Genomic DNA, 17056 nt, shown 5'->3' on the forward strand with positions numbered 1-17056 from the left:
TGAGAGGGTTGTTTTTTCTTCTGATTCTTTTTATTTTTCATGTTCGTCTGGTATCTTTGGAGTCTCGCTGTTACATCACCTGTTCATTCCTGACTTGCCAATGGCTCAGGGCTTGTAAGGGTGACTCCAGGGCAGTAAAACAGTAAAACTATTTTTAAAACATTGGAGCAGTTTATTATTACAACAGACACGTGGCCTTGGCTTTAACCCGGATTGGGGTTGCTTTGTATGCAAAATATTTCTAACCTGTGTCCCCGGTCTCCTCGGTGGTGACGTGAAGCCACTGTGTGTTGTTTGTTTGATTCCTTGGGCAACCTCTGCAAGCTACGGTTAGGATTGTGCCGTGCTGAGGATAGCCATAGCTTTAGGTGTAAGGGCCTGAAGGGCACCAATAACCAACCCTTCATGGCCCCAGGTGGCCAATGCTGGGACCCCATTTCATCCCCAGGAAGGTTCTGCTCGTGACCCAGGACCCCATTTCAACCCCAGAGCCATCAGTCCCTGCCCCAGGAATGCTGTAGGATGTCTGCAGCTCCCATTGCCTGGCCCTGCTCAGCTGTGGACCCATGCCCTGATAAATTGCTGACCTGAGCCTGCTGGTGCTGGGAGCCATGCAGCTGGGCCAGGTGTCTCAAGTGACCTTTAAGTTGTCTGCCCTCTGTCTTTCTGAGTCCTAAAACTGCCTGATCCAAACCGTTGGAGTAATGTTTTTATACCACACACCTAGGCTCGCCCACCCCTTGTCTGGTGCCTGGGCGAGCAGTACGTGGTCATTTGTGCACCAGCATCGGGGGCCTCTCTTGGGATTCTGTAGCGCCGACTCAGAGCATGCGCTGAAAGATGGACTATCTTGCACTGCTACCAGCATGGCAGTGATGACTTGAATCCTCACAGATGTGAGCAGAGTTCTCACTGAAGTCTGTAACCTGTCTCAGCTGTCTCCCACTCTCACATTTCAGGCTCGTGAGGGGCTTGAGGAAGAAAATCTTACTGCACTTCACATTACCCTCTCTGTAAGAGGTTTTTGTTCTGTCTTTTGGTGATTTCACAACTGAGATGAACTTCTCCATAATGTTCCTGCTGTTTCTTCCTGCGGTTCTTCCTTTATCACTATTGGAAAAGGGCTGGTAGGTTGGAATTGCTCTGGTAGATATCTTGGGAAGTTACACCCAGCTCTCAGGAGCGAGGGATTCAGGGTGCTTTGGATATTGGCTCAATATTGAAAACAGCTAAAGCTGTATCCGCAAGGATGGTCCACCCTTTTCTTGCACCTTGTTGAATGTCCTGACCCTCTGTGTGTGTGCATGTGAGGCAGAGAGGTTAAGGAGAAGCTTGGACGTGGAGGGTGGTGTTAATTGCCTTGTGACACGGAGCTGGTGGAGTTAAAGGTGTTGCTGCTGTGGCAGGGATTAGAACTTGATATGTCTTACTAGTGGTGGAGGAAGTTACTAACACTTTTTTTGTTGTTGTTTGTTTGTTTTTCCTTTGTTTTAAATGAGTTAAAGGATGTCCACGGTCACAATTGGCCCTCTGTGTTATAAAGAAAAACAAAGCTACACCAACAGTTTTGGTTTCTCTAAGTGCCTACAGAGGAAATTAATGAAACTCAAAGTAATGGGAAGCTGGTGAAGGCATATAAAATTTAATAGATTTGGAAGGCTTCAGGTGTATTAAAAATAACTCCTTTCCAGAATAATTAACTACTCTAACTTCGTATTGAATCAATCAGCCAATTAATACAGACCTATTTTGTGTTGTGGAAACTTTGGTAGCATATTAATGAACACCAGCCTTTTGAGCAGAAAGATTTCTGCAGTTAGACTGACTTATATATTATGTATTACTTAAGGGTAGTTCACAAGACAGTTTTCTGCTGTATAGTGTTTTCTTTTTGTAAGTTAGATGGACAGATTTGGGATGTACATCTGTGATATCGCATAATTGACAGAAAACCCTCTGGTATTTGACTGTCCAAAGAACATGAAAGGTATACTCTACTTTGCAACAATCGTATTCTGTCAGATGGTTGCATTGACTTTTTAAAGCAGTTGGAGAAAATTGATAAGATTTAATGTAAATGAAACTGTTATATTTGGTGCTTACCTTGTGTTACCTCCCTGTGATACTAAGCCGTTCCCAATCGGGCAGTAAGCATGTTTTACGTGGGTCTTATTCCAAATCTTTCCCTGGGGAAATCAGGGAAAGTTGTGGGACGAAGCTCTTTCATGTGCTCTTTAACCACCACTGACTGAGTTTCCTGAGTTATCTAACTAGGTGGGTTCATTTAATCCACTTCCTTTATATTGTCTATAAATTGCCACCTTGCATCAATCAGCAGAACTGAATGTTTTGTTCTGAAAATAATATGCACCTTTCATTTCTAAACCATTATTTGGGAACACAGTTTTGAGATTCCCCATAACTCTTCAGGGTCTAGGTGGGATAACTACAGCGTACTGGAAATTTCCATTCTGGCTCCTTATTTTTATTTAGCAGCTTTTCTGCTCGGTGTAATAATCCCAGCTCTCTTTTTCTTCCCTTAGGATAGTTGTTGTTGTTGTTGTGCGTTTCCCTCTTAACAGCATGTTTGTTTAAGTAAACATAAATGCAGTGAGTTTCCTGAAAGTTACTCATTGGGGAAATTGAAATGAAATTTTAAAATATCATTAGGAATGCAAACAATAAATTCTTTCATTTGCTGTAGGCGTCTTTAGGTTGGAATGACTAGAAAAGGTTCTGGTTAATTAGAAGTAATTTGTTAGAAACCTGAATCTTTCAATCTTTCTTTTTTTTTTTTTTAATTTATTTTTTATTTCCTAGATTAAAACTCAGTTCCCAGCTGGATGCTTATAAGTGCACGAAATGTAATTGTGAGATGATTAATTGCAAAAAGATGGATAATTGGAGTTCATATGATATGTCAAATATGGCTAAACCGAAAGGTTTTCTGCATGTTGAAAGAGATTGGCTGAAGTCTAGATTGCAGAATATTGAGCAAGGAGTGTTTTTAGAGATTAATAATCACAGATTGCTGCAAAAGGACTGGGCAGAGCCTGGCTGTGAAGAGCTATCCCCTCCCAGCCCTTTCCTATTACTTCAGTTTTTAATTAGCATGGTTTGGGTTTTGTCCTCATGCCTTTATTGCTGTTATGTGAATTGGAGATTAGGAAGCGCAGTAAACATCATACATCTAACGCCAGTGCTTAGAGACAAAGATATCTCCTCCTCTCTGCTAGGAGAGGCTCAGCCTCCTGTAGGATAACAGCTGAACAGTCCTAGCAGACTTGTGAATTTGAGTCTCTTGTGTCATTCCCTTCCTAGTGTCTCGCCTCAAAATCAGTGTGTTTTTTCTATAAATTGTTTTAATGTTTCTAACATTTGCTTTGAGTCCCCCCCCCCCCTTTTTTTAACTGTACTGTAATAATAATTTAAAAGGTGATGCATGCAGTAAAAACTACATTTTGCTTTCATTATCCCTTAGATATTTAGCAAAACACTGCCTGGTGTTTTAAATTACTTCTGTTTTACTTTAAAATGGGAACTTTTGCTTGAATACCCTATTGTTCTGTTAGCTACTACAATGCACTTCAAACCACACAGTGTTATTCTATTCGCTGTATATTGGGATCATATGAAATATTTGTTCCCCCCCACCCCCAGCCTATAACTTCCTATCTCGATAAGGAGTTTCTAACCCTTGGAAATACTGCTTTACAAATTCAGCTAATGACCCAAATACAGCTTGTTTGTTGTGTATGAGTTGTATTAAAATAACGCACTGTATGTGTATTGTCATTAATGATATGCTCATTTTGATAATGGAGCTGCAGTCTCTTAGTATGTAGTCCTTGGGGAGATGCTGCATTTTTTTAACTAAGTATTGTTCTGGCTCCTTTCCTTGATTGGCCCAGAAATAGCAATCAGCTGGGGAGCAGGATGACATGCCTCTTAGCGATCCCTTTTATCTTTGAGATGAGTATCAACATTGTATGCTTCCTAATGGAAGTGTAATTTAATGAAATCTATTGGGTAAACATACTTCAGATGTTCAAAGGAGGTGACAAAATTTTTGCTGGCAGCCAGGACCTGGCTGGTTTCCAGCTTGCCTTTAGCTGCTATGCATATAGCATTGAGAGAGGCACTTAAAATAGGAACACAAAGTGTTGTTTCTATTGTGTTTTGGGTTGTGGATTTTTTTTTTGTTTTATTTTCCATAGTTTTATTTTTGTGGTATTTGTACTAGTGCCCTCTGACATCTAGGCTTTCCCAGGAAAATGCTGCGTGAGGTCAGCTTTCCCCTCTCCCCCCCCTGAACATAGATAACAGTGTTAAAATCGGGGGAGATCACCGGCACAAAACATGCTGCGTATTGGGGAAAAGGTTGAGGGGGGGGCTGACCTGAGGAATGCAGATTGCTCTGGGTCTGTAGTTCTGAGAAAGAGTAAGTTCCTCTGTAGACTGATAAAATTAGGCATCCTGTTTTAGAGATTGCGGCAGAGCACTTTGGTTTCATCAATCGTAATTGCTGATGCAGACCTGTCCTTTATTATGTTTTATAACAGATGGCTGGGAGTGGAAGGAAAGCTGCTCAGACTTCCACCTCCTCAGCTAGAAACAAGACTGTTAAAAGGAGACAGTTGTCCCTCTTACCATTGCTCCCTCCTCGTTACAGAGCACGGTGCTCCCCCCCGTGCTGGTAGCAAACTTGGCAGAAAGTCTGGCGAGGTTTGACAGCGGCGTTGGCCCTTTGAGTGGGTGCTCAACTGGACAGCGGATGGATCTTATTGCTCGGATCATAATGGGCTGGCAAACTGTAGGAAAGTGTTTGAGAGGAAATACGTTAATGTTTAGAGACGTTTGAAAGTAGTCAATGCGTATCTGAAACATGGATCTTACTTCTTTACACGTGAGGTCTAAGGCAGGTAGTTTTTCTTTGAAGACTTTCACAGTGGACAGAACTTGGAGACAAAGAACATGCCTTGGAAAAGGACAGTGGCATCTGGTGCCCTTAGCTGTTCTTTCAGGTGTTTGTGGCCAAGTCACAGCTTTTCATTCTGGCCTGATTTCTTTCCTGCTTGATCCCGCCAGGAAGGCTCATTCCGAAGCCTATGTTGTCCCTGTCCTGTGAATGTGTGACATGACATATTTGTTCATCATGGTTTTATTGCTGTAACAAGTGAGTTCTTAGGGCTGGTCAAAGTCATGGTACGCCAAAAGGGGGTTTAATTCCGAAAGTTTGGACTTTGGGAACAAAGGCTAAGGTCTCATTTTGTAGTTTTATTAGGCTTGTGTTCCATCTGGGGACAGTAACTAAGGGTATAAGTAAAATAAGAGGTAAAATGGAGCAAAATACATCATTTGTTTAAAAAAAAAAAAAAAAGTGAAAGATTGAGAAGGAAAATTTAGGATATGTCAATATATCTGCTATATAGCTGTAGGCTACAATGATGATACAAAGTAAATTGTAATTGTATTGAACTGCCTTTACTCAAAGTGTCTTTGATTCCTCAGCCAAACTGCTTATTACTTTAATGCTTCCTGCATTTTACAAACTTGCCCCAAGTTTGTGCAAGACCCAGTTATATACTCCTTTATGTGTCTGTGGATGCACATACAATATTATTCTATATATGGAATGCACTGATGCCAACTTGGCTTGTGGCAGCGGTGGGGTGGTTAAATCTATATATAATTTAAGACTATTTAATATATAAACATGTTTTATTTAATTTTGTCCTTGCATTGCTTCTGGAGTATGGTGAGGAGAGGCAGGAAATAGATAAAATTACAGGCAGCAGCAGCAGCGTTTATGACTTTTTAGTTTGTGAACCCAAAATAATTAAAAGGTTCAGCAAGCTTTTGACTCAACAAAATGAATTCACCTATGGTTCGGACAAAAATACTTTCAAATAAGGATGGCAAAAAATGTGGAATGTCCTGGCTTGGATCTGCTTCTTTGAAACTATCCTTCATATGAAATCTTCCTCTCTAAAATGAAAGGTTTCTCTACAATTTCTGTGGACCAGTTAGCATTGTAAATCAGGATCTTAGTGATCGCTTTAGTGAAAATATCTCAAAGTGATGTTTTGGTATCTTAATGTGTAGTTTTTGTTCTGTGATGCTTTCTTTAGGTACAATTAAATGCAGTGGTGTAGCAAGTGGAGTGGTTGTTTTGTATAACCTACCTGGATGTGCATGCAACTTTTAAAATCAGGTTTCAGGAAAACCGTGCTAATAGAGTATACCAAATCTGAAGTGTTGTGATTATACTTGTTGTATCTATTGCACAGTGAAATTAAGCTTGAAGGAAGCCAAGCATTGGGTCTTTCAGTTTGGTTCCCCTTCACCTAATTATCAAGTGGGAGTCCAAGGGAAGGGAGCTACTGCTGTAGGTTGGTAAGGCAACATTTATTAGCTTCCTATCCCTTCTTTGCATTTAGGGGAAGGTGCTGATTCAAAACTCTTTTCATATTGATATTTTCCTGAGTTTCTCTTTCACCAAGGACATGATTAGGTGCTAGTCTGCTTTTGCTATCTCCTTTTCTTCACCTTTTTCCTCCTGATCTGTTTCCCCCCTTTGTCAGTCCACGCTGCAGCTGCTTCATGCCCCAGTGCAGGAGACTGAGCTGCTTCTGAGGCTGTCATCAAAAGCTGCTTTCTCGCTAGGTCTGTAGGAAGATGCTAAAGTGTTACCTCTGATTACTGCCATTGCCATCTTTGTCTTCTTTTTTCTCCATTGTCAAGCTACCGTTTGTAGCTTCTGTAAGCTTTTACCTGTGGAAGCTTAAAAGATAAAGGTTGGTATTTTTCAGAAGGGACCCTGAAGAAGTCAGTGCTCAATCCTCAATGGCTTCCAGAGCTGAGCAGCTTAGACCTCTCTTAAAAATCCTAGTCTTAAGTCTTTTCAGGTGGAATTTTCAAATTTTTATGGGCAACCTGTAAAAGGAAGATACATTGAAACTCCAGGGAAGATGAGTACCTCATTTTGTGGTTCAGGAGGACTTGGGTTTCTTTTTTAAATTATGTAAGTGCTTTTGAAATTTCCTCCTTTGACAGGGTCTTGTCTCAAGAAACATGTTTCAGTCTTAGCAAGACAGCGTTTGAACAGCTGTGAATTCAGAGTCTCTTGCCATTTGGACAATGTCCCTTACAAATTTTCTTTCGTATGAAGTTCTGGTATGGTTGAGCAACCAATATACCCAGAGGCTTTTCGGGTCTGTGGACCTACCAGCTAAAGCAATAAAAATGGAAACTTGTAGCAGAGTTAATTCTGAAGTTATTGGAGGAAGGAGCAGAAGTGGCATTGAAGGTTCTGAAGTGTTGTAAGTTACAAAGAATGAGGAATTCATGAATTTCTAGAATTTTCTAGACCTTGCAAAAGTCTTTGCAAAGCGATGATTTTCTGGGGCTTGATTCAAGATGACTCTTCAATTTCACAAGCTGTTTGTCCTTATACAACCCTAATTGTGGAAAAAAAAAATCTTAATCCATTTTTCCAAAAAGGGATAAATTCTCCTATTTTAACATGATGCAGGGTAGATTGATGAGAAGATTGAAGTGGAACTGGAATTATAGCCAACAGAAAGATACACTTTCAGAATTATAAGGGATATTGAAAATAGTATTATAGAGGTATTATATACTGGAGGTGGTCCCGTTAGTGAAGTATAGTTCTTGTCCAATTTTCCTATAGCAAGGTATTGATTAAGTTCAGAGAGCTGGAATATCTTAGCAAGTCAATGCAGCAGTACATCACGTTTGAAACCTCTATCAAACACTTGACGTAGTAGTTTGAGGGCAGCCAACAGCCGTAAGAACGGCTGCATTAGATTAGACCAAAAAACTGTATATCTTCATGTTCCTTCTCTGTAAGAGATCACTGGGGAAGAGTGCAATGGTAAAACGGATGTGTATCGATGCTACTCGTACACTGTCCCAGTCTTTCTCAGTTGTGACTGAGATTCCTGAGTCTGAAGTGGTATCTCCAACCTGGGGCTGTATCACTGGAATGAGAATTAGTTCTCACAGTTGTGGCTCAGGAGTTAAAGATCAGAGGAAGAAAAAAATGAGGAGAGCTTCTGCAGACAGTGAGTCAGCTGTGTTTTTTCCTAATCTCAGAAAATGGTAAGAATAAGGAAGTGGGATGCAAATGAGTAAATGGTACATTTCTCACTTTTCCATTAATATTTTGCTTGGAGATGGCTGAGTCTCTACAGCTCATTGCTCTAGGGGAGTGAAAGTTTGAAATTTGAACTGAAGTTAAGGCCTGTGGTGGCAAAAAAGTGTCAGGGCCAGGCCTGAAGGTGAGAGAAAAGGGGTGATTCTGCTATGAGCAGCCTTATGCTTTGGAGCTGTTCCTGACTCCTTGTGGAGCTTGGGAAGGAGCAGGGGTAAAAACTACATAGAAACTGACATTGCAGCAAATGAGACTATGTCGGTTTGGTTCATATTAACAGATTCCTTCACTTGGTTTAATTTGTTTCGTCTTATGTCATCAGACCCTATTATTTTATGGGTAGAGGGATGTGCTTCTCTAGTACCGTTCACAGTAATACCTCCGGTTTAGTAATCAGGGCTCTGAAGTTATATGGGGTTCTCTGTGTTTATTTATTTATCTATTTATGTCTTAAAGCTATTATCTGCTTAGATTTGAGCAGATGTTTGGAATTATACAACAGATGAACATGTCTGTACCCAAAGAAAATGATTTTAGGAAATACGTCATTATGGTTGTAACTTGCACTTTTGTTTAGTTGCAAATGTGCCTGAGTTTTTTATGTATATCACTTCAGGCTCAAAAATATCTCCTGTAGGGCTTCCATAAAGATGCTAAGAAGTGCAATTAATCATTTATCTGCTAGGTGTCAGCAAAGGTTCTCTTTAAGATAAATAAATTAAAAATTGTATGCATTCATACAACAGATCTTGAGGCCGTGTGTCTCAAATCTGTTTAGAGGGTGAGAAGGAATTTCTAAGGATATATTCAGGGAAATAAATACTACTCAGTGTCTAGAAGATACAGCTGCACTTCATACCCTTCATTTAATTAATTCACTCCATTGCATTTTTCTTGATGTATGTAACTTTGAACCTCTCTTTAATTAAGCAAAATTAACAAGTTTAGTGTGTTTGGAGAAGATTTTTATTCAGCAAAGATTCTTCAAAAAATGAAATTATTGTGGCATATGAGAGAAAGCACTTTCATGGACCAGGTCAAAAAATAGGTAATAAAGGATAAGAAGAAATGATCAATTTTCACAGTGGAGGAAGCACGTCGGTGGAGCCCCACAGTTTCCTGTTCTTGTTGTATTTGTAGATGGTCTTAACACAAAGAGGAGCTAGTTGACAGTTACTGGTGATACTGAAATATGCAAGGTGGTAAAAGAGAAAGCTTCATGAATTGTTTCAGAAGTATCTTGGGGTACTAAGTGATTGAGTGTTGAATGCATAGATGAAGCTCAGTGTTGATGATTATAAAGTCATGCACCTGGGAGAAAAAAAAATGACATTTTATTCACAAAGTAGAGAAGTGTTATGGTTTGGTAAAAAAAAAATAAAAAATAAAAAAATAAAAAAAATCATATGAAGTCTGGAGTCAGTAGTCACCAGAAAAGTAAATCAGAGTTAAGCAATCACTGGGAAAATAAGAGACTGAGAAATCATCCCTCTACCTGCATATGTGTATGAGTTCAGTTTTGTGTGTGATTAGTATTTGCTGTTCCCCCAAAGTGCAATAGAACTAGAAAATAGTTCTAGTAATGAAAGCTCTGGAGCAACTGAATGCAAAGAACTGGGTAACGGACAGAAGTTCTTCAGCTAGGAAAAAAGGCACCTGGAAGGGATATGTAGAGATATGTAAAATAAAGAGAAGTGAATTCACTGTTCATAATACACATCAGGTGTCATCAAATGAATTTATTGAATAAGATATTACAAAGCAAGGGAGAGTTTCTTCACGCAAGGTCTTATTGGACCTTGGAAGTCATTGCTGCAGAATATTGTAGAAGCCAAAAGATGACTTAGTTTGAAGAAATATTTGCAAATTCAAGGGCAAATTATCTTTGGTTTTCTTAAAAAAAAACGGAGAGCGTCAAAGTTGAGAATTGCCTGATAAGTAGACCATGATAAAGCGACAGAGTGAGTGAGGAGAGTATACCAAGCAGATGTCATTTACTTTTACTACTTCCCTGGGCAGCAAATACCGGTTCTTACTGGATACTGCACGTTAGACCTGATAGACCTTTGATCTCAATTAGTATGGTCAGTCAGCTCTATGTCCTGACCACGTGTGACATAGAGGAGGATGCCATCCCCTTTGTAGGTTTGTACCTAGGGGAGATATAAACAATGGATGTATCTGGACTTTTTGGCTCTGGGAACAGAGAATTTTTCCCTTGGAAAAGTAGGGATCGTAATTCCAGACTAAAAACATGGGATCACAGCAGGCACGTGTTGCTTTATATGAGTTGATAGATGCATATATTTAGATTCATCCTGTACAGAAAATACATAAAACTTCTTCTGTTCTGGAGTGATGACTGGTTCTAGAAATAGTATAACTTCAGTGGGTACAACACTGCAAATAATTACTGTGAATATAAACAAATTTCATCTGTTTCCATGGTTCTGTCGTATTCACTTTGCAGGAACATTCTTAAGAAATGCTCTGTAAATGGAAGAATTTTGAAGTTTTTTCATTTTCAGTTTATATGACCACTGAAAGGTAATGCAAATATTAGGCTGTACTTTTGTCATATATTTGTTATACATCAGTCATCCAGCTGGGCACCAGACTGTTACCATATGAACGTTGTTTTTAAAAAGTAGCACTTAAAATACATACAGGAAGCAACTATCAAACTTGCAGGAAATGAAAAGTTTGTGTTGAAAGAATTCCTTAGATTTCTTTTTAACTTGATTGGACAAGTTTGAACAGAGAACCCCAATTAAAGAAAGAGATGCACACTTCTTAAGTGTTGTATAAAGTCTCATTTTTTTACTATTAAATATTATGAACAAATTGAGAATCCATACTACCCATTGAGATAATTATTGCGATAATTCTGTTCTTTTCCTGTATCTAAGTTGTTTGAAAGTGCTGTGTCAGAAGTACTACTACGTTATTTTTGTCTGAAGTAATATTTAGACAACTATTGAGTGTAACAGTTCACTCAGACTTTTTTTTTTTTTTTTTGGTATTACTATGTAACTGCACAATAAGCCTTATATCTTCCACATAGCTCTTTTATTAATGAAAAACTCTTCTGCAATATTCCTGTGCTACTTGTAAGTCAGTAGAGCCCAAATCTTTCTCTCAGGCTTGGTGGCCATGCTGCAGCAGGTGCTTCAAATGTGGAAAGGTGTCCTCTGCCCAAAGAACTTAAGTATCTGACCTTCACATCAGCTTGTTTTGTGAAGAAAAAAGCCACTTCGGAGCTTTCACTTTTATGCAAAAAAACAGTGTTTGGCTTGTTTTAAAACAAGCCAGTATTTTATTTTCCAAAGTTATGCTCCTAATAATGATATAAAAAGTTAAAAACGAAGCACTTGATCTCTAGACTTCAAGCCACGTTCCTCTATTAATTGTTGTGTCAAAGAGCTTATTGATGCTACCACATAGTTGGTGTTCATATATTCCCTGCTCATTCATTAGGAAAATATGATAGGAATGCTGTCGCTGTGCAGTGGGAATAGTTTGTTTTCCCCAAATCAAGTCCAATTAGAAAGAACTTTAGCTGTTAAAATTTGGAGAGGTATGTTTTATTAGATTTTATCATGGCAGAGAAGTCACTTTCTTGCATTCACTGCTCAAAAAGTAAGAGCTGGTCAATCTCTTCCCATTTCCCTTACACGCTCCTCCACCAAAAGATTTCCCTCTTATACGAGGGAAAATTCTTATTTGAGAAGACAATGACCCCAGGAAGTAGGTAGTCGAGCGCTTGTGTATATTGCATAACTTCTATCCAATACAGCAGATATATTCTTCCACTGCTTTTAATCTAAAGACATTAGGGCGGGGTGTATGTTTGTTGTTTTTTTTTTTTTTTGAAATTCATGTCTTAATTGTAAACCACATAGGTATTGATTGAACAGCAAATAATCACTGTCACAAGAACAATTTTAAACCAATTATAATACCTTGAAAAAATGTTGCACTGCCTTATTAATGTCTTATTAGTATCACAGGAAATAATGAAATTGTCATTTAAAATTAAATTAGTTTTACTTTTCTTCTTTTTCTTTTTGGTAAGCAGAACTAGAATGAAGTAGGTGTATAACTGTGCAGGTATATAGCCAGCATTACGTATGATGCCCTTCATTTTGCTCTTTAGATACACAGTTCCCTTTCTAGACTTACTCTCTGATGTGGCCTTGAAGAGAGGATACTCTCTAATACAAGCAGTGGCGAGGGTTAGCATCACATCTTTCTGCTGGCTATCATGGTAATTTCTCAAAATGTACCTAGGATTTGAAGAGCAAAGGGAAAGAGTGGAATAGAGGGAAGGAGACCATCTTACATTTATGTGTACCCCTGTAAGATACGTAAAGTGACTATCAAGATTTGCTTAGGTTAATCATGGTAGAATTCAATAAAAAGCATCTTGATTGTGCTGTATTAGGGCTGAAGTGAAGATGCTGAGTATTTGCAACTGCTGTTGAACTCTAGGCTCAATGAAACCTATTTATCACCTATATATTGTTTGAGAAGTAATTTTGAAAGTGACAGGGCTATTCTGTATTTTGTGCAAAGCCAGGTTTTCACCATTTTTGTTGCTATTAATTATTTTACTAATGCCTTATATTTATACTATTTATATGCAAATTATTTAATTAAGATAGAGGTTGAGCTCTGGGCCCTTAGTGTTCTACTGCTCTTTCCTTTGTTCTGATTCCTCAAACTGAAACAATTCCAGGCAGTGAATGCGTAGCCAAGGCCTTCTTTCATGCTCTGTACTAGAAGAATGGCATGTTTTGCATTTATAAACCTGGAAATACAAGTTGATGTGCCAGTTCCCTTATAGTATGACATTTTTCTGTATAACCCAAAATGGGAAAATGAGAATCTTGAGTTCTGTTGTGAAGATTGAGGATGCTCTCCTGGGGCTAAATAGCTTAGAGAAAATATTAATGCCATTATGGGAGACTCCCTTTTCCATCGTCTTATAATGTCATTTATATCTTGAATGTGCTTTAAAAAAAAAAAAGTTAACATACTGTGGTGAAGACTGGTTTTATTTCATGCTTGTGAAGTGAGAAGTCTCTTGACTGTAGAAATGTTTTGAATAAAACATGGTAATGGGGCATCTGAAATTTATTTGAAGGTCTTAAGTTTGGAAGCCATCGCTGAAGATGTTTCAGATGATTGAGAAGGGGGGAAAAAAATAAAAGAAACTGGTGAAGAGTCATAGGAAAAGGCAGATACTGATCTACAGTCTGAACTGGAGAAAACATAGAAGTGGAAAAAAAATTCCTGGGTTCACAGAAGCTTAACCAAGATGCTTTGTAAAAACAATCTTTTATCTTTGAAGAGGGCATGCTATTTATCAGGATTTCTGGGTTTTGAGATAATAGAAGACAATACCCTATGCTTCTGCAGAAGGACCGGCCTTACCATAGCACGACCCTTTGAGAGTCAACCAGGACAAGCGGTGTGTCATTCTATTTAAAGGTTGAGGAAACTATGCAGCCAGTACATAACCACTGAAATATACTGAGTGAAGGTTAGTAAGTTGCCAGCACTGAGGAGAACTTAAGCAAAGAGGCAGCAAATATATATGTGTGTGTGTGTGTGTGTATATGTGTGTGTGTGTATATATATATATAAGTATATATATATGTATGTATATATATATTTAAAGAATGCTCAACTGCATTCAGCAAACTGAATGAAACTCCAATGCAGATTTGCATTTCCTTACCTTGGTCTTGTGATGACTGGGATAAAATATGGTGCAAGAATCTTATGGAGCCAGTATAACAAGGACATACGTTGACGTAAAATAATTTGTTTGGAAAAAAATCTACCTTTGGCAAACATGCAGAAGTCAGATTATATAAATATATCTTTGTCTTTTTAGACCTCATGAGGTTTTTAATTCTTTCCCTGTGTTGAAATACCACAGGGGGCATGTGGTTCTTTTTTTTTTTTTTTTTTTTTTCCCCCATAAGAAAATAACACTGCAAAAATTGCAATGCAGAAATTAAAGGTAGTTGTTTCCCTCATAACTAGTGAAGCAATGGAGATATTGGACATAAAGTTCAAGATGATTTTTGCAGACAACATTTTCTTGAACCATTTGTCTTTTTAATCTACAATATATTTACACTTTGGATACATCAGTGGCGGAGTTATTTTCTGTTTAAAGATTCACTGGAAAGTCTTAAAGTGAGGGAAGGAAGATGTTTGGATTCTGACCTATGGATTCTCTATGTACATAACTTACTGGAACGACCCAACACAAATTAACTTAAAAATATGCCTGCTTGCAGGTTGACTTTTCTAATATTATGTATCTACTGAGAGTGTATTAGAAAATCTTTTTCTATGAATTTTGACGAGATCTTTCAAGTATCTTTCAAGTAGATAAAAGATTTTTTAACCTGATTTTGTGCACTCTTTCCATCATCTTAGTTATTGGTGGTATTTGTTTTTCATCCAAGTGGTCCATTTTTTTTAGATTATTTTATCTTCATGAACACTCAATTTGGCATTATTATTTCAAGTTGCTTTTATATTATTGTAATAGTTTTCTAATGTTATACCTTAGAAATTGTGAAGACAGAATTGAAGCTTCCTTTTTTTTTGTCAGAGAAGGAGCTGGGAAATAAGTGAACAAGCTGAGTTTTTTTGTTGTTGTTTGTTTTTTACAGAGCTTTTAAAAAAAGGAAAAAGAAAAGAATATTGAAAACAGCAGAGAAGAGAAACAGAAAAAATTTAGACCGATTTCATTCTAATTAGCTTGCAGATGAAAGTTACTTTTTAAAGTGCTATAATCCATAAAAGAGAAACAACTCCTAGTTCAAATGGTAAGGTCTGTAGAGTACTACCAGGTTTCAGAGGGAAAGTGTTTTCAAGGTCTTTTCATGAATGGTATGTTATGGAATGGGGTCACTCAAAAAGGAATAATTACAGAGTGATCAGAAGATTTCTTTGAAAAGACAGTGCTAGACCTTCTGTGTGGTTTGTGGAAGAACAGAAATCAGTTTTGCTCCTAGGGTGGGCTAACAAAATGTATTGTGTTTTTGCAGCTACTTCTATCTCTGCCCCAAAAGATGCACGCATCACCTCACGGTGCACTCAGCCTCTTGAAGGTCATTGCCTAGAAACCAGATCTTGGAGTTGTTAGAAGTACAATGTGCTGCTGCACTGTTTGACCAATTGCAAAAGTTTTGTTTTGAACTCTAATGAGTCTTTGCTTATCTCCTTTCTTAGCACTACCCATTGTTAATTAATTCATCTTTGACAGTACCTCTGTATGTGCTTTTATAAACTCACTTGTATTATTTTATATTGCATTTTATTTGTACTCAGTCTGTTCTTTGTTTCAGAGCATGGAGTTGCCATAAAGAATTAATTTGAGGAATACTTTTTCACCCTTTACATAGTGTTCACACTGAGGATCTGTGATCTACAGTAATTCTTATTCATTTGGAATATAGTAATTTGTTCTTGTCAGCACAGGGGCTGGTTTGTTGTTTTAAATTGCTGACTTCTGTTTTTGTTGGCGTGCTCCCCAATACAAATTGAACATCTAACAAAAATCTATTTGTATGACAGTTGAGTCTAGATAGGTGCTCGTACAATTTGGGGTCCCCAAGATAAAAGTTGACTGAATGCCAAGATTTTAGCAGTGCTTGTATGTGCAGATAACGGAGGTAATCCATATTCCTCAGGTCTGTAAATCAAACAAAGAAGAAATACGTATGCACACCATTCTCTTTGAGATAGTGGGCTTGTATTTTCTTCTTAATAACAATGGGGAATATCTAACCTCTGAGAACAATGGAAAGCAGACACAAGGGATGTTCCTATGTAAAATTAGACAGATTAGAAGATTCTTAGAAAAATATAGAATGTGTCTCTCCACCCTTAGCAGATAATGCCCAAATAAATTATTCGGTGGATCTGGTTTGTGTCTCTTTTTGGCAATTTCTGCTCTTAGGGAATTTTGTTTGTTTTAGAACCTAATTAAGATTATTATAGATCTGAAAGTTGATACATATTAAAATACTATAGTGGAATAGGAAATCCAGCCTCTAGGTCTTGGCTGTATTTTTCAGGCTGATAGAGCCCAGCGTGACCTCTTTAGTGGCCATCTATGGAACTGTCATTTAGGAAAACACGTATTGGTTTCTAATGACCTTCTGCAAAGATTTTTCTGGGATAAAATTACATACTAAAATATTTTCTTCCTGATGAGGTTATCATATCAATAATGTGAAATCCAAACTAAGAATCTTAGTGGCCTCCCAACCATCTTTGGCAGTTTTTAAGGTGCAATAACTGCTTTTCATCCTCAGCCAGCTATATGCAACTATGCATCCCATTTTTGCTTTTTAGCTTTGGAATCTCCTACATTTTGGAGTTAAGACCCTGGTGTTGCTCTTCTAGTTAAATGTAGGACAAGGTTTTCCCAGGTTGACAGCCATTCAAGCCATGAATTTAGTCTTGAAAACTTCTTGTCAGTCACAATGCGTTACTCCAAGGGCTTCTTTATGGGCAATTGGTTTACACTTGGAAATTTTCAGGATATCTTTGATTGTGAAATCACTTTTTTATAGACAAATGTGTTAGTTAATTTCTTACCCATTTAATTACAAGCATCTCCTGAAAGACCTTAGTTCCTGCTTTTTTCTCTCAACTCTGTAGATTTCTAATCTGTTTGATTCAAATGCTGTGATCATGCAATTTTTATGCCTTGCAAAATCTAGGTAAATAATTTAAAAAAACAAACAACCAAAAAACATTGATAGTTCATCATACAGTGTATCTAAGATCAGATGGGACTATGTTTTGCATTTTTTCCTTGGTCTTTCAGAATGGAATGTATCTTAC

General features: G+C 37.9%; 1 protein-coding gene and 1 long non-coding RNA gene across 7 annotated transcripts in view; both read left to right on the forward strand.

The window, feature by feature from the left end:
• Nucleotides 1-17056, forward strand: part of VTI1A (vesicle transport through interaction with t-SNAREs 1A) — a 276546-nt gene that overhangs the window by 25737 nt on the left and 233753 nt on the right. The gene's annotated exons all lie outside the window — the stretch shown is intronic.
• On the forward strand, nt 889-16940 carry LOC118169307. The gene is made up of 2 exons (XR_004752016.1): nt 889-1127; nt 15250-16940. It is a non-coding gene; the product is annotated as an uncharacterized LOC118169307 (long non-coding RNA).

The sequence above is a fragment of the Oxyura jamaicensis genome, chromosome 6 (genome assembly GCF_011077185.1).
Source record: "Oxyura jamaicensis isolate SHBP4307 breed ruddy duck chromosome 6, BPBGC_Ojam_1.0, whole genome shotgun sequence".
Lineage (NCBI taxonomy): Eukaryota > Metazoa > Chordata > Aves > Anseriformes > Anatidae > Oxyura > Oxyura jamaicensis.